General features: G+C 44.6%; 5 non-coding genes across 5 annotated transcripts; all 5 read right to left on the bottom strand.

Moving 5' to 3' along the window:
- Positions 1–11,654: 11,654 nt before the first annotated feature.
- On the bottom strand, positions 11,655–11,727 carry trnav-aac (transfer RNA valine (anticodon AAC)). Its single transcript has one exon. It is a non-coding gene; the product is annotated as a tRNA-Val (tRNA).
- A 214-nt stretch (positions 11,728–11,941) lies between these two features.
- Positions 11,942–12,014, bottom strand: trnav-uac (transfer RNA valine (anticodon UAC)). The gene has a single exon. It is a non-coding gene; the product is annotated as a tRNA-Val (tRNA).
- A 266-nt stretch (positions 12,015–12,280) lies between these two features.
- On the bottom strand, positions 12,281–12,353 carry trnav-cac (transfer RNA valine (anticodon CAC)). Its single transcript has one exon. It is a non-coding gene; the product is annotated as a tRNA-Val (tRNA).
- Positions 12,354–12,476: 123 nt separating this feature from the next.
- On the bottom strand, positions 12,477–12,549 carry trnav-aac (transfer RNA valine (anticodon AAC)). Its single transcript has one exon. It is a non-coding gene; the product is annotated as a tRNA-Val (tRNA).
- A 214-nt stretch (positions 12,550–12,763) lies between these two features.
- Positions 12,764–12,836, bottom strand: trnav-uac (transfer RNA valine (anticodon UAC)). The gene has a single exon. It is a non-coding gene; the product is annotated as a tRNA-Val (tRNA).
- Between the last annotated feature and the right edge of the window lie 5,363 nt (positions 12,837–18,199).

The raw sequence follows: 18,199 nt of genomic DNA, 5'->3' as shown, positions 1-18,199 counted from the left end.
CTCTGCTCTTGCATTCTCCTCTTCCTCTCTAATTGGGCTTTTCCATTATGGGTTAAAGGACACTCACGTCCTTCATGGTATCTCTCTTGATTTTTCCAACTGGCTACTGAAGCTACCTCTTTCATTCTGTATTTCTCAGGTAACATTCCACTTATGCACAATTAATTATACAAGTATTATTAATTAAGTCATCATGAATCTGCTTTGTTGCCATTTCAAGTGTAACCTTCATTACTGTTAATAAACGCTTTCTCTTACAAACTATGTGCAAACTATTTTTGATTTTAAGTCATTTTTAAAAGGTACTTGTTAATTTACTATATACTCACATTCTAGCAATACCTTCCCAAACATTTTTCTATTCTAACTGTGCTTATTTCAATCTGTATAAGTAGTAGAGTGTGGTAATACACAGACAAAAAAATAAGTTAAAGAAAGAAAGCAGGTCCTTTAGTTATATAATGAATGATAGGATCAATAGATATTTTCTCATTTTACATGTTATTATATTTTTGGCCAATGTGCTGTTACAATTCAATTTGTCTTTTCATTGAAATTGTTTTGCCCTTTTTTAGTTTACCAAGCCAAGATTTGGTGGGTCCCACATTGCTGCTGCAAAGCCAAAACTGAGTGTGGCTAGGAGACCATCTCAGGCTGTTGACCAACCCAGCGCAGCAGTGTCCAGTGCCCCTACACCAAGCACCACTGTCTCTGTAAGTACTGGCATAATCCACATTGCATTCTAAGACACATTCCACATCTGTGCACTTTTTAGAAATATATTTTGTATGCAGGAAATCTTATCATAATGAATTAAGAGCAATACTATACAGTTTTCACACAATATGCAGTCAGTGAACACATTTCCACAATGCTTACATTTTCGTAACAGACAAGCTATACCTCCCAACAAAATTATGGATTGTTTTTGTAGTATTTACAAATGTTAACACACACCACCCCACAATAGCAAAAACAATATTCCAAACCTTAGATACAGTATAAAAACCTCGGCTTCTTCAATGATATCAGTTCAAAAACAATATATCTCAGCTGATAATAAACAAACAATTGAATAATTGACACACACCTGATTTATGTTGGGTAAATTGGGCCAACCATAGCTGATTCCAGTCTGGCTTAGACTCAGTGGCAGGGGTTATTTTTTTCTGTTACATTGACACTTATACAGTAAAAGGAGGACTTTGAGGAGTGATGTTTTTGGAAACAGAAAAAGACAAACACTGTAATGTCTGGACGAGGAAGAGTAAGAGCAAGGGGCCCAGGGAGAAGAGCAGGCCCAGTGAGAGGTGCAGTGAGAGATGCAGTGAGAGGTGCAGTGAGAGGTGCAGTGAGATGTGCAGTGAGAGGTGCAGTGAGAGGTGCAGTGAGATGTGCAGTGAGATGTGCAGTGAGAGGTGCAGTGAGATGTGCAGTGACAGATGCAGTGAGAGGTGCAGTGAGATATGCAGTGAGAGGTGCAGTGAGAGGTGCAGTGAGAGGGGCAGTGAGATGTGCAGTGAGATGTGCAGTGAGAGATGCAGTGAGATGTGCAGTGAGAGGTGCAGTGAGAGGGGCAGTGAGATGTGCAGTGAGATGTGCAGTGAGAGGTGCAGTGAGAGGTGCAGTGAGAGGGGCAGTGAGATGTGCAGTGAGATGTGCAGTGAGAGGTGCAGTGAGAGGTGCAGTGAGAGGGGCAGTGAGATGTGCAGTGAGATGTGCAGTGAGAGATGCAGTGAGATGTGCAGTGAGAGGTGCAGTCAGAGATGCAGTGAGATGTGCAGTGAGAGGGGCAATGAGATGTGCAGTGAGATGTGCAGTGAGAGGAGCAGTGAGAGGTGCAGTGAGAGATGCAGTGAGATGTGCAGTGAGAGGTGCAGTCAGAGATGCAGTGAGATGTGCAGTGAGATGTGCAGGGAGAAGAGCAGGCCTAAGGAGAGGGCAAGGTAGAGGTGTAAGAATGTGTGGTGGTGGCATTCCAAGGGCTGCAAGAACAGTAGTCAGTGATGAAATTCGTGCCACTATCATTGACCATGTAATCAACCACGGTCTTTCACTAAGAGAGGCTGGTAAACAGTAAAGGGAAAAAAAACTGATTTGCTTTTTACTGGAATACTGTACATGTGGACATACAGTTCCCAACCAATAAATTTAGTGTAGAAATGGTGGATTGCATGTTTTGTATGCAAATACCTGTAAAACTGAAACACAAAAGTCTATGAAGTTTTTGTAATACAATAGCCAGTATTTTGAAACCTGTTGTACTTTGATTGACTGCATGTACCTTGTGAAGTGAAAACAAGTGTTATTCTTTGACAGAATAATTTCATTCTGAGTCAGATTTCCAGTGTTTTGGTAAAGTTAGTGTGTGCAGAGATGTGTTCTATTTTGAAATGAAGAGTTAGTATATATTTACAGTTTTTTTCAATTGTTTACACGCAATTTTGAAAACCGGGTTCTTTTTTTCAAAATGTAATCACAATTATCCAAACACCACACTCAATTGGCATAATTCCTAGATTGTTTGGAAAATGACACACTTCTGTAAAAACATACACACTTCAGTCAAAAGATATACACATATTTGTGAAAATGCTATTAGTTTTCATTTAACCAACACAGTCCTCAATGATCAGACACTATTGTAACCAGTTTCACACTGTTGTGATAAATAAAAAACACATCTGTAAAAATACTATTTTTAGGAAATAGCATGTGCTAGATTTTTGGCCAGACATTGTTATGTAAGGGATAATTTAGATGAAAAAAAAAATTGTGACACACAAACAACATTCTTCATGATTGGTTTGAGATATAGGGAGAATGTACACAAATAGGCCTACTATAAACTTACCAAGCACTGCACAACACTGATTTCTGCAGACTCATATTTCAAGTATTTATTTACAGTATTTCTTACCATAATCAGTTACAGTAATCAACCAACAATGAAATCAATGAAAAAAATAAAATCTGTAGACAAATTAAAATTACTGCATGAAGTACATACAGTTTGACTCTGAAGAAAAACTGCTGTAAAAGCAACAAGAATACTGTAACTATTCAGTTACAGTATCAACCAGAGATTTGGTTGAACTCTTTGTCCAGCTTCCATCGGTGTCAGTCCATGGTCCCTCTACCTCCTTCACCTCTTCCTCTACCTCCTTCTCCTCTTCCTCTACCTCCTTCTCCTCTTCATCTACCTCCTTCACCTCTTCCTCTACCTCCTTCTCCTCTTCCTCTACCTCCTTCATCTCCTCTTTGAGCCCCCCCTCTTATTCTCACTCTTCTTCTTCTTCTCCTTCTTCTTCTAGCTCCTTCCATTTTTGTTGAAGACAGGTGAACTCACCTGCTGCCTTTTATAGCACTCCTGAGTGATGCGTTTTCAAATTAGCACATGTGTGCTTCCACGCCTGATGGATGTGCATATCCAATTCATTCATTAGTGTGGTCAATGGCAATCCGGGGCTTTGTAATGACAAGGAAGTAACCTCACAATCCTTATCTGTGTCTAAGGTGTGAAAATGTGTGTAGAGTTTTACAAATCACCGTGTGTAATGTTTTGCTATAAGGGTAAGGCAGACATTGTGTGTAATGTTGTGCAAATCTGCGGAGGGGTTTTGCTCATTGGAGTAGAATTTTGCAAATTGTGTGGAAATTTTTATTTTAGTGTGTAAACAATCATAAAAATCTGTAACAAAATGTGTTCTTGAGAAGAAAATTATCCATTTGGCCAATTGTGTTTTGTTGGTGTGAGTCTGTGTTAAGAGTTTAGGAAAAAGTATCTGAAGTATGGGTAAGCGCTTGTTAGCGATTGAAAAAAACTGTAAATACTTTTGAAAACAGATTCAAATAAGCGGCGATCCTAAATTGCAATATTATTTCCCACTATTACTGTTTTTGACTGTATTTTAATCATATTTCAAAAACAAAAAGAATCTTACTGAACATAGACCTTTAAACAGTATTGTATAATTCCATCTAGGATTAGTTAAAATTATTGGACAGTTATGACTGTTTCTTTCTCTTGTTATATATGCAACATATATTATATTTCATTGCATGTTGTCTCGGTAAGTAATTTCAAATTTTATTGGTCCAAAATAATTGAATTTGCATATTAACTGTCACAACTCAGTAGTCACACAAATTAGTGCTAGCAGCTGACACAATTCTGAAAACTATTGGAACAAATGTATACATTTTATTCTATAACCTTAAGTACATTTTTGACATCCAATATTTTCTATTTTATATGAGGGTAGTCTTGGATAGATAAAGCGGTAATTAAATAAATGACCTGCTAGACTAAATGTTTTGTCTTTTTCATTCACAGACTTCCTATTGGACAGTTATGACTGTTTCTTTCTCTTGTTATATATGCAACATATATTATATTTCATTGCATGTTGTCTCGGTAAGTAATTTCAAATTTTATTGGTCTAGAATAATTGAATTTGCATATTAACTGTCACAACTCAGTAGAGTCACACAAATTAGTGCTAGCAGCTGACACAATTCTGAAAACTATTGGAACAAATGTATACATTTTATTCTATAACCTTAAGTACGTATTTGACATCCAATATTTTCTATTTTATATGAGGGTAGCCTTGGATAGATAAAGCGGTAATTAAATAAATGACCTGCTAGACTAAATGTTTTGTCTTTTTCATTCACAGACTACTCCTTCGGGGGCATTACTGCAAGATGCATCTCTAGTTCGACTGCATCGTTTGTGGTCGGACACTTTGCCACCAGAGGATCACAGGTGGATTGCCAGCAGGCTTTTTAAAATGGGGCCCAAGGGAAAACCAGAGCTTCGAGACAACCTACAGCTCTGGTATTACCCACCACAGCCAGCACTTATTTACAACCAGGCTCCAGCTCCAGACAGATTTTTTGTCATGCTCTGTTGCTGTGGATGCTGTACAAGCTTTGGAAGATCAAGGCTCTCTGTCCCAATTCTGCCTGCGGGCAGCATCAGCTGACTGGAGGCGGTCTGCACAAAAGGGCACGGCAGGTTCTGGACATCGATAGGATGTACAACATGGTCACAGAAACCCTCATCTGTACCAAGTGTAAAGCCTCGCATGTGTCCTGGAGTCAGACTGTCCTGCAACAGCTGGATCTGGGCAATCGCTCTGAATTTCGGGTCATCCTCACGCGGAAGTAAGGGCACTTTAATTCCACATCCAGTTGATAGCCCATCATCACATATGTTTGCAAATACTTTACAAATCAATTGTGTAAAATATATGAATGTGTGGATTTAGCTTTTCCTAAGGTATGCCTGTGATATGAGAGTCATTCGGCTCCTGCGTGAGCGTGGCCTAGGCAACAGTCCCGTGTCATCAAACAGCTGCGTGAGAACCACAGTGAGGAGTGGCTCCAGCGTATGGCCCGGTACACCACCCAATGTGTGGACTTCCTCAAACGACCCGGGGTGTTGCAAATACAATTCCAGGAACCCCCAGAGCCTACAGTGGTCCCAAGCTGCAAGTGGCTGCTCACCGTGTACAGCCAAGACATCCTGACAAGGCTGGATGAAATCCATGCAAGGATAACATCTACGTATGGTTCAGTCTTGAAGATGGATTCCACTAAAAAGGTTAGCAGGGGATTTTTGTTAATTTATGGTGTTTACTGTTATATCATTATCAGAGCATGAGTATCATATTCTACATGGTGTGATGTTTCATTGCATTGCATGCTTCCTGTCATCTACTGCAGATCACTAAGAAGCTGGCTGGGACGGCAAGGGGAACGGGACTCTGGCTTACCTCTGTTGGCAATGAGTTTGGTCAGGTGCTCATGAGTGTGCTGACAGCACAGGAAGGAGCAGGACTGGACATGATGGTCGATGGTCTGGTGAAAAGGTACCAGCAGGCTAGTGTGGATCCACCTGCTGTTTTGTACATGGACTGTGGCTGCTGCACTGATGTGGGTGAGACCAAGCTGAAAACCAGATTCAGAGGGTGGCCTGATCTCATGATTCGCTTGGACATCTGGCATTTTATGCGCAGGATTGCCATGGGGTGTACAACTGATGCCCATCAGCTGTATCCCATCTTCATGTCACGGCTGTCAGCGTGCATTTTTGAGTGGGATGCGGCTGATGTTTCTATGCTTCGTAAAGCAAAGAGAGAGCTGTTGATATCCCAGGGTTGGCCTGCGCTGACAGATGAAGATGTCAACAAGCATCTTACCAGGAATGAGCTGGCACTCCATTGCCGGAGGAGGACCTGTGGAGAGGAGACTACCATCCTTCTCCTTGAGCGGCTGCTTACAGAGCTCCTGAGCAGCAAGGGCAAAGACTCCCTGGGTGTTCCTCTCCTGGACCGAGAAAGGATGGAGCACATCTGGAATGTCCAGAAGAAGCATGTGAAATGCATTCAAGACCCCCCTGGTGTTGTGCTCTATACAGAGACAGGGAGCCTAAACAAGGGAGGTGTGCTTCTGAAGACCTACAGATGTGCCAGAGGCTCCACTTCTCTCGAGCTCTTTCATTTACACCTGAACCGTTTCATCCCAGGTATTGTCTTTGTCACACACACTGTGCAGGTGTAAAGAAAGAGCATTAAGTGTTTTTGTGTGTTCCTTTAACACCTCCTAAACACTGTTGTGTCTATTTACAGGGACCAGTGCAAACAGTCTGAACTTTCAGATTTATCTGCTGGAGGGTCTACACCGGTGGAACCAGGACCGGGAGGCTGCTTCCCTGTCATCGGAGCCATCAGCTTTGCGCAGCTACACAGGAGAACTTGTTACCTGTGTAAACGGCAATTATGAAAAGCTGTTTGGCAGGAAAGTGGTCCCCACGTTTTGTCCCCGTGCATGTTACACCTGTGAGAATTGTTTTATATATTTTTTATTTTATCAACTTGCAATTTCTGTGTAACCTCCGTCTATATGTCAGATTTAACCCTATAGAGTCGATTGTATCATAATTGATATGCAAGTTTCTAAAGGACTCTAAATGATCAACATGATCAAAATTTTTTAGGAAACATGCCCTCTGTCGTCTGATTGATTATAGTCTTTTAGTATAATTGTAAAAGTGTCCACCTTCAGCTCGTGCTTCACGTTTCTTTTCATTGTAAAACCCTTACTGATTTTATAAAGTAATTGTAAGAATAACTTTTATATTGTTAGTAATATTTAATGACTAGTTACTAGACTGAAGCAGCTTGGGTTCACTTGATTAGAAAATCATGTTACATGTAAATATCAAAATGATCATCAGACTTTTCTCTCAATCATCATTGTATTGCATTTCATTTCATGTTTTGCCCCCATAATTAAACGTGTTTGGCCTCTTAATAAAACTGTTTTGTTTTTTTTCTCCTTGATGATGAGCTCTATATTCTCACACTATATGAGCTACTACAAAAGCCTAATGTATCAAATATGATACACAACATTCTATTTAATTTCCGTTTGTTTATTGTTTTTATTTCAGGTGAGCTCATTGGAGTGCAGTATCTGTTCCAGCAGACTGGTCAGGCACTGCAGGACATGAATCCTGACTCTGAGCAGACAGCAGAGCTCATTGAGGACCTCAGTGTGGAGGAGCGAGATGAAGATGAGGGCTTCTGTGACATCAGCGAGGATCACACAATAGCAGATCCGGAGGCTGTTCTGTCACCACCCTCTTCCACACTGACACTGGGTTCTTCCACCCTGGTCACCAGCAGTGCCACACCTGTACTGGGCTCCACATCCCCTTCACTGGTCCCTGACCCCAAACTTGTCCTCACACAGTCTCCTTCATCACCTGGACCCTCAGGGACTGCTGTCACACCTGTTCCCTCTGAAACATCTGTTTCAACTCTCCCCTCAGAGCCAGAGGATGCTGGTCAGGATGATGATGAAGAAGAGACGGTAAATACTACTCCTTTGTATGTCTTTCAAATTAACTAGAATAATTATGATGAATTAACATCCAGTGCTTTAAATCCAGACTTTCCACATATTTTACATTTAAAAGTACAGCCTAAATTCATTTGTAAGCTGCAAATACACATCAAGTCAAGTCATCTTTATTTATTTGGTGCTTTGTAAAATGTCAAGAATGGCGCTCTCTCTGCTTTGTACTATACAGTGCTTTACGGTGATAAACAGGAAAATACAATCAGTTATGGAATTATGCATTAGACAGATGTGATGTAATAATTGTATTGCATGTTTGTGTTTTTTAATAGGCTGTTGACTACCAAAATATCCCGGGTTATCAACATGTGGACCAGCTGGCAGAATATCTGGTGGATCTCCGGGACCACACAGCCCTCAGCCTGACCAACCAGGAAGCCAACACCATAATTGCTCTTTGGCAGAACCTGGATGACCGGGACAAGGAACGGGTGGTGTATGACAGTCGATGCCGAAAGAGACTGCTGAGTGGACGCTTCAAGGTCCCGAAGAAGCCCACTCACCCTGGTGTAGAGAGCACCACCAGATGTGTGCTGGGTGCAAGCAGCGCACCTGCTCAGTGGCCTGACTGTTGCCGTCTGCTGGAGACCATCTTCATCAGACTTTGCACTGTCCACCCAAGCCCCAAAAGAAAAGGCAAGGGAGCCCTGTCAAGATTGTCTCTGATCCTGCAAGACTAACGCAGGATAAGGCAGCTTGTACTGGCAACAGCTTGGTGATGGGAGGAACATCCATGCAGCTGGTGGAGGTTAACCAGAACACCCTGATTCAGTGGTATAACAAAAGACAGAAAAAGCAGGAGCTGTCTGTGCTGCTTCAGGGCATTCAGTTGCCTCAGCCCCTCCCTGAAGCTCATGAGCCTCTCCAGGTAGCCAAACGTCTACGGACTGAGCCAGAACAACCAGGGGAGCAGCACCAGTACAAGCTACCAGAGAGCACAGCTGGTCAGGCAAAGCAGAGGCAGACTTCTGTTGGGCGACCCCCTCTCAGACCCAAGGCACCAGCGCAGAGTCAGACGTTGCTGACACCATCTGCATCTGGAGCATCACTGCAGATTGTACCAAATATACTTATACCATCAGCACCAGGTTTTCAGGGTGTGCCAATGTTCCAGGCTGTGCCAATGTTCCAGGGTGTGCCAATGTTCCAGGGAGTGCAAATGATCCAGGGCATCCCAATGGCCCAGGGGATGCAAATGATACAGCCACTGTTACAGCCAACAGCTGTACAGGGCACCCGCTTACCCGCTTCACCAGTTGCCAATCCAGACGCCATGCCCAAGAGACCCTACAGGAGAACCGTAGAGGCCAACACTTGCAAAAAATGTGGGCAATTTAAAACAAGTGCAAAAGGACATAGCCAGTACAGGGGCAGGGTGTACTGCCCACAGACTGAGACTGTTTCAAAAGAGGTGTGGTTAGAGGAAATGCGGAGAACCATTTCCAAATAATGTATATATTTTCATGTATATAGCATCATGTATATAGTGTGAAACAGCATCCCACCTGCAACTTATTTGAATGGCCTGTTCGTCCACGGCAAATCTAAGTGACAGCCCGTGGCCCTGCCCATTGACCACAGAGAGCCTATTTGTCCCACTGACCGCCTATGTGACCACGAATGGCCTATGTGTCCCATCAGAAGAACTATGCATTATTAGACTTAAAATGGCATGTCCATGGACAGCTTACAGGGACTCTGTCAAATAAGTTAAAGGTGGGATGCTGTTTTCGACTTTTTTGGAGCGGGTGAGTTCTTGGAAACTATGGGTGAGTTTTTGGAAAACTCAAATTTGTGAGGTCAAACCTACTGTAAACCACACTGGGTACACAATACAACACACTGATGTACATTAAAGCTATTAATTATGCATAGTTAGCCTAAAAATGGACTGTCCACGAACAGCCTATTTGGATCCTGTCAAATAAGTTACAGGTCGGCACAGGAAGGTGTCCTCAGACATCCTATTTGGACCCTGTAAAATAAGTTACAGGTGGGCAAAGTAAGGGCCCACCTGTAACTTATTTGACAGGGTCCAAATAGGCTGTACGTGGTCAATGCATTAATAGGTCATATTTCATAATTACAGTGGTTTTATAAGGTGAAACCTACTGTACACCACACTGGGGACACAATACAACACACTGATGTACATTAAAGCTATTAATTATGCATAGTTAGCCTAAAAATGGACTGTCCACGAACAGCCTATTTGGTCCCTGTCAAATAAGTTACAGGTGGGCAAATTAAGGGCCCACTGTAGCCTAAAAATGGACTGTCCACGAACAGCCTATTTGGTCCCTGTCAAATAAGTTACAGGTGGGCAAATTAAGGGCCCACTGTAGCCTAAAAATGGACTGTCCACGAACAGCCTATTTGGTCCCTGTCAAATAAGTTACAGGTGGGCAAATTAAGGGCCCACTGTAGCCTAAAAATGGACTGTCCACGAACAGCCTATTTGGACCCTGTCAAATAAGTTACAGGTGGGCAAAGTAAGGGCCCACATGTAACTTATTTGACGGAGTCCAAATAGGTTGTCCGTGGTCAATGCTTTAATAGGCCATAATTCATAATTACAGTGTTTTTTTGTGGTCAAACCTACTGTACACCACACTGGGGACAGAATACAACACACTGATGTACATTAAAACTATTAATTATGCATAATTAGCCTAAACATGGACTGTCCACGGACAGCATTTAGGGCACCCGTCAAATAGGTTACAGGTGGGATGCTGTTTTTGACTCTAACGCACTTAACGGGGTACTACGGACCCCAGTCTTTGTGGACCGTCTGAGGGGACCCTGAGGGGCCACAGATTTCAAATTGGAGCCATTCGGAGCTATTGGGACCGTTCCGTGGGGATGTCCACCAAACGCCTATGAAAATGAATGGGATAAGTTGCACGTGTCAGTGGCTCCCGTGCGGCCCCCGGGGGTCCGAGGGGCCCCAAACTCGACAAAAAGTTGCGTCACGTGGCCCTCTGCGACAGACCGAGCGGGCTAGGTCGAGACATGCCAAGTTTATTTTTAGCTATTTTTTATGCACCTCTCTGTCTCCCATTGATCTCTATGGGAGCATGTGTCTGCTAGGGTTAATTCAGCAGTTAGGATTAGAGGGCCTCCTAGGCTCGGGAAGCATCTAGAGCCACGATACTCTGGGGCCCGATTCGGGGGCCCGTGGCGGTCGTCCGTGACGAATCTCGAGGTCCTACGACCTTTCGACCCCTTAGGGCGACTGTTTATTTGATTATCAGAAACTTGATTTGGACGTCAGTCCCACCGCTTCTAGCGTACGCTTGTTCAAAAGCGACTGAAACTATAGACTGCCCAGTGTTTTTAACATGGCAAAATGCTGCTAATTTTGTTGGCAGACCGAACATTTTATATTACTGTACAGGAAACCTCAATGGTCATTTGTTTTATTGTTGTCCTTTTCTTAAGAGATTAAACCACAAACATCCCTGCAAGTGTACTGACCTCCTCAACAGAAAATCGCATACGAAATTTTTGCAAAAACCACCCACAGTTTCCGCCCAGTTTCGAACTGGGGACCTTTCGCGTGTGAGGCGAACGTTATAACCACTACACTATAGAAACACATCTTCAGGGTGCAGACATAAATCTTTAGGTGCATGCTTATTAAAAAGCATATAAAGGAAATGAGCGCTGCACCCAACTAGTGTCGCAAACAGTTTAAAATTCTGTCAGAATCCAACCACTGTTTCTGCTCGGTTTCGAACCGAGGACCTTTCGCGTGTTAGGCGAACGTGATGACCACTACACTACAGAAACCTACTGATGAGGTGCATGTGCTTTTTAGAAGATGGCTCCTTCCCATAATCTGCTCTGCAAGCAGTGTGACAGTCTGTAAATTCCACAAACAACAGAACAGAGGTTATTCGCCATGGCAATCTGCCTACAGCTCCTTGGTACGATGGCCTTCACCTGTCTCAAAAGCAAGGGTTTTGAAGCGAATTGCAGCATTTATATTTAACATGCCTCCACTTGTTTCCACCCAGTTTTGAACTGAGGACCTTTCGCGTGTAAAGCGAACGTGATAACCACTACACTACGGAAACTTGGTTTGGACATCAGCCCCACCGCTTCTAGGGTACGCTTGTTCAAAAGCGACAGAAACTATAGACTGCCCAGTGTTTTTAACATGGCAAAATGCTGCTAATTTTGTTGGCAGACCGAACATTTTATATTACTGTACAGGAAACCACAATGGTCATTTGTTTTATTTTTGTCCTTTTCTAAAGAGATTAAACCACAAACATCCCTGCAAGTGTACTGACCTGCTCAACAGAAAATCGCACACGAAATTTTTGCAAAAACCACCCACAGTTTCCACCCAGTTTCGAACTGGGGACCTTTCGCGTGTGAGGCGAACGTGATAACCACTACACTACGGAAACACGTCTTCAGGTTGCAGACATAAATCTTTAGGTGCACGCTTATTAAAAAGCATATAAAGGAAATGAGTGCTGCACCCACCTAGCGTGGCAAACAGTTTAAATTTTCTGTCAGAATCCAACCACTGTTTCTGCTCGGTTTCGAACCGAGGACCTTTCGCGTGTTAGGCGAACGTGATGACAACTACACTACAGAAACCTATTGATGAGACACATGTGCTTTTTAGAAGATGGCTCCTTCCCATAATCTGCTCTGCAGGCAGTGTGACAGTCTGTGAATTCCACAAACAACAGAACAGAGGTTATTCGGCATGGCAGTCTGCCTACAGCTCCTTGGTACGATGGCCTTCACCTTTCTCCAAAGTAAGGGTTTTGTAGTGAATTGCAGCATTTATATTTAAAATGCCTCCACTTGTTTCCGCCCAGTTTTGAACTGAGGACCTTTCGCATGTAAAGCGAACGTGATAACCACTACTCTACGGAAACTTGATTTGGACGTCAGTCCCACCGCTTGTAGCGTACGCTTGTTCAAAAGCGACTGAAACTATAGACTGCCCAGTGTTTTAAACATGGCAAAAAGCTGCTAATTTTGTTGGCAGACCAAACATTTTTTATTACTGTAAAGGAAACCTCAACGGTCAATTGTTTTATTTTTGTCCTTTTCTAAAGAGATTAAACCACAAACATCCCTGCAAGTGTTATTTTTGCAAAAACCACCCACAGTTTCCACCCAGTTTCAAACTGGGGACCTTTCGCGTGTGAGGCTAACGTGATAACCACTACGCTACGTAAACACGTCTTCAGGTTGCAGACATAAATCTTTAGGTGCACGCTTATTAAAAAGCATATAAAGGAAATGAGCGCTGCACCCACCTAGCATTGCAAACAGTTTACATTTTCTGTCAGAATCCAACCACTGTTTCTGCTCGGTTTCGAACCGAGGACCTTTCGCCCTTTAGGCCACCGAGTAAGGGAAGGGGTCCGCGGACAGCTTAAAAGGTAGTGCCTTGGACCGGCGCGCAACGCCCCCTAGGCGATTTTTCAGGGCCCGGCCGACCGCGCCCGGCCGCGGGGGGGGGGCCCCCGTGGGGCGGGCCGGAGGCGTCGCGTCGGCCCCCTTGCCCGCAACCCGGGCCTCGGCCACAGGGGGGCTCACCGACCGCCCGCAGTCGATTCGACGCGCACCGAACAGGTCGCAGGCGGGCGTCCACGGAGCGCACGCGTGTCCCCCTGACCGCCTTTTCGCAAAATTCCCTGACCACACCCACCGACCACCAAGCGCCCGTTCGTCCCACCTGTGACCTGTGAGCAGCCCGTGACCGCCCCCTGACCACGCCCACTGACACGAACAGCCTATTCGTCCCCCTGACCGCCTGTGTGACCACGAACGGCCTGTTCGTCCACGGCCAATCTAAGTGACAGCCCGTGGCCCTGCCCACTGACCACGAACAGCCTATTCATCCCACTGACCGCCTGTGTGACCACGAACAGCCTATTCATCCCACTGACCAACTGTGTGACCACGAACAGCCTATTCATCCCACTGACCGCCTATGTGGCCACGAACAGCCTATTCATCCCACTGACAGCCTATGTGACCACGAACGGCCTGTTCGTCCACGGCCAATCTAAGCGACAGCCCGTGGCCCCGCCCACTGACCACGAACAGCCTATTCATCCCACTGACCACCTATGTGACCACGAACAGCCAATTCATCCCACTGACCGCCTGTGTGACCACGAACAGTCTATTCCTTCCACTGACTGCCTATGTGGCCACGAACAGCCTATTCATCCCCCTGACAGCCTATGTGACCACGAACGGCCTGTTCGTCCACGGCCAATCTAAGTGACAGCCCGTGGCCCTGCCCACTGACCACGGACAGCCTATTCGTCCCACTGACCGCCTATGTGACCACGAACGGCCTGTTCGTCCACGGCCAATCTAAGTGACAGCCCGTGGCCCTGCCCACTGACCATGGACAGCCTATTCGTCCCACTGACCGCCTATGTGACCACGAACGGCCTGTTCGTCCACGGCCAATCTAAGTGACAGCCCGTGGCCCTCCCCACTGACCATGTACAGCCTATTCATCCCACTGACCGCCTATGTGACCACGAACAGCCTATTCATCCCACTGACCACCTATGTGACCACGAACAGCCTATTCATCCCACTGACCGCCTGTTTGACCACGAACAGCCTATTCATCCCACTGACAGCCTATGTGACCACGAACGGCCTGTGCGTCCACGGCCAATCTAAGTGACAGCCCGTGGCCCTGCCCACTGACCACGGACAGCCTATTCGTCCCACTGACCGCCTATGTGACCACGAACGGACTGTTCGTCCACGGCCAATCTAAGTGACAGCCCGTGGCCCTCCCCACTGACCACGTACAGCCTATTCATCCCACTGACCGCCTATGTGACCACGAACAGCCTATTCATCCCACTGACCACCTATGTGACCACGAACAGCCTATTCATCCCACTGACCGTCCACGGGGAGCCTATAGGGGCTCCGTCAAATAAGTTGCAGGTGGGATGCTGTTTTCGACTTAGACATTTTCAGCGGGTGAATCCCTGTAAAGAATTGGGGATTTCATCATATGTGCTGAAGTCCCCAATTCTTTACAGGGATTCACCCGCTGAAAATGTCTAAGTTGAAAACAGCATCCCACCTGCAACTTATTTGATGGAGCCCCTGTGAGCTCTTTGTGGACAGTTTGATTTTATGCTAATTTTGGCCTGTGTGACCACGAACAGCCTATTCATCCCACTGACAGCCTATGTGACCACGAACGGCCTGTTCGTCCACGGCCAATCTAAGTGACAGCCCGTGGCCCTGCCCACTGACCACGGACAGCCTATTCGTCCCCCTGATCTCCTGTGTGACCACGAATGGCCTATGTGTCCCATCAGCAGAACTATGCATTATTAGACTTAAAATGGCATGTCCATGGACAGCTTACAAGGACCCTGTCAAATAAGTTGCAGGTGGGCACCAAATAAGTTGCAGGTTGGCACGGGAAGGTCCCACCTGTAACTTATTTGACCGGACCTGTTTAGGCTGTCCGTGGTCGATGCATTAACAGGTCACAATTCATATTGTAAATGTTTTATTGCTTAAAACATGCAGTACAGTGGACAGGGAAGACAATGCAACATGTTGGTGTACTTTACAGCTCATAATTATGCATAATTAGCCTTAAAATGACATGTCCACGGACAGCTTACAGGGACCCTGTCACATAGGGTACAGGTGAGATCTTTTCTATATTTTGATGTCATGATTGATAAAAAAATGCATAAAAATGATTAAATATCAATTTTACGATAATCTCTGGGCCCCACTGAGCGATTTGCAGCCTTCAGAACCCCGAAATTCCACTGTCCACGAACAGCCTAAATTTTTGAATGGGATAAGTTGCAGATGGGACGTCCAGATCTCAGCCTCTGGACACAATTTGGAGATGAAACCTGCGCTCCTGTGCTCATCTGGACATGCCCTGCCCATGGTGTGAGATTGGAGAAACTTGAAAATCCGACCCAAAAAATCTCAAAGGGAGAACTTTTGAGTCGGATTTTCAAGTTTCTCCAAACGCCCTGAAATTCACAGCACTGTCTGGGCACGTCCAGATGAGCGCAGGAGCACAGGTTCCAGCTCCAAATTGTGTCCAGAGGCTGAGATCTGGACGTCCCACGTACAATCTATCCCATTCAAAAATTTAGGCTGTTCGTGGACAGTGGAATTTTGGGGTTCTGAAGGCTGCAAATCGCTCAGGGGGGCCCAGAGATTAACGTAAAATTGATATTTAATCAATTTTATTCATTTTTATCAGTCATGACATCAAAATATAAAACAGCATCCCACCTGCAACTTATTTGAATGGCCTGTTCGTCCACGGCCAATCTAAGCGACAGCCCGTGGCCCTGCCCACTGACCACAGAGAGCCTATTTGTCCCACTGACCGCCTATGTGACCACAGGAAGGTGTACACGAACATCCTATTTGGACCCTGTCAAATAAGTTACAGGTGGGCAAAGTAAGGGCCCACCTGTAACTTATTTGACAGGGTCCAAATAGGCTGTCCGTGGTCAATGCATTAATAGGTCATATTTCATAATTACAGTACACCACACTGGGGACACAATACAACACACTGATGTACATTAAAGCTAATAATTATGCATAATTAGCCTAAAAATGGACTGTCCACGAACAGCCTATTTGGACCCTTTCGAATAAGTTACAGGTGGGCAAAGTAAGGGCCCGCCTGTAACTTATTTGACGGGGTCCAAATAGGCTGTCCGTGGTCAATGCATTAATAGGTCATATTTCATAATTACAGTGGTTTTATAAGGTGAAACCTACTGTAAACCACACTGGGGACACAATACAACACACTGATGTACATTAAAGCTATTAATTATGCATAATTAGCCTTAAAATGACATGTCCACTGACAGCTTACAGGGACCCTGTCATATAAGTGACAGGTGGGATCTTTTCTATATTTTGATGTCATGATTGATAAAAAAATGCATAAAAATGATTAAATATCAATTTTACGATAATCTCTGGGCCCCCCTGAGCGATTTGCAGCCTTCAGAACCCCGAAATTCCACTGTCCATGAAACAGCCTAAATTTTTGAATGGGATAAGTTGCAGGTGGGACGTCCAGATCTCAGCCTCTGGACACAATTTGGAGATGAAACCTGCGCTCCTGTGCTCATCTGGACATGCCCTGCCCATGGTGTGAATTTCAAAGAGATTGGAGAAACTTGAAAATCCGACCCAAAAAAATCTCAAAGGGGTACGTACCATGCTGCAAATCGCTCAGGGGGGCCCAGAGATTAACGTAAAATTGATATTTAATCAATTTTATTCATTTTTATCAGTCATGAAATCAAAATATAAAACAGCATCCCACCTGCAACTTATTTGAATGGCCTGTTCGTCCACGGCAAATCTAAGTGACAGCCCGTGGCCCTGCCCATTGACCACAGAGAGCCTATTTGTCCCACTGACCGCCTATGTGACCACGAATGGCCTATGTGTCCCATCAGAAGAACTATGCATTATTAGACTCAAAATGGCATGTCCATGGACAGCTTACAGGGACTCTGTCAAATAAGTTAAAGGTGGGATGCTTTTTTCGACTTTTTTGGAGCGGGTGAGTTCTTGGAAACTATGGGTGAGTTTTTGGAAAACTCAAATTTGTGAGGTCAAACCTACTGTAAACCACACTGGGTACACAATACAACACACTGATGTACATTAAAGCTATTAATTATGCATAGTTAGCCTAAAAATGGACTGTCCACGAACAGCCTATTTGGATCTTGTCAAATTAGTTACAGGTGGGCACAGGAAGGTGTCCTCAGACATCCTATTTGGACCCTGTAAAATAAGTTACAGGTGGGCAAAGTAAGGGCCCACCTGTAACTTATTTGACAGGGTCCAAATAGGCTGTACGTGGTCAATGAATTAATAGGTCATATTTCATAATCAGTGGTTTTATAAGGTGAAACCTACTGTACACCACACTGGGGACACAATACAACACACTGATGTACATTAAAGCTATTAATTATGCATAGTTAGCCTAAAAATGGACTGTCCACGAACAGCCTATTTGGTCCCTGTCAAATAAGTTACAGGTGGGCAAATTAAGGGCCCACTGTAGCCTAAAAATGGACTGTCCACGAACAGCCTATTTGGTCCCTGTCAAATAAGTTACAGGTGGGCAAATTAAGGGCCCACTGTAGCCTAAAAATGGACTGTCCACGAACAGCCTATTTGGACCCTGCCAAATAAGTTACAGGTGGGCAAAGTAAGGGCC

Source organism: Siphateles boraxobius, unplaced genomic scaffold, assembly GCF_051911475.1.
Source record: "Siphateles boraxobius isolate OS27281-9 unplaced genomic scaffold, OSU_SipBor_1 23, whole genome shotgun sequence".
NCBI classification, from domain to species: Eukaryota; Metazoa; Chordata; class Actinopteri; order Cypriniformes; family Leuciscidae; genus Siphateles; species Siphateles boraxobius.
This window is presented reverse-complemented; position numbering and strand designations above follow the sequence as displayed.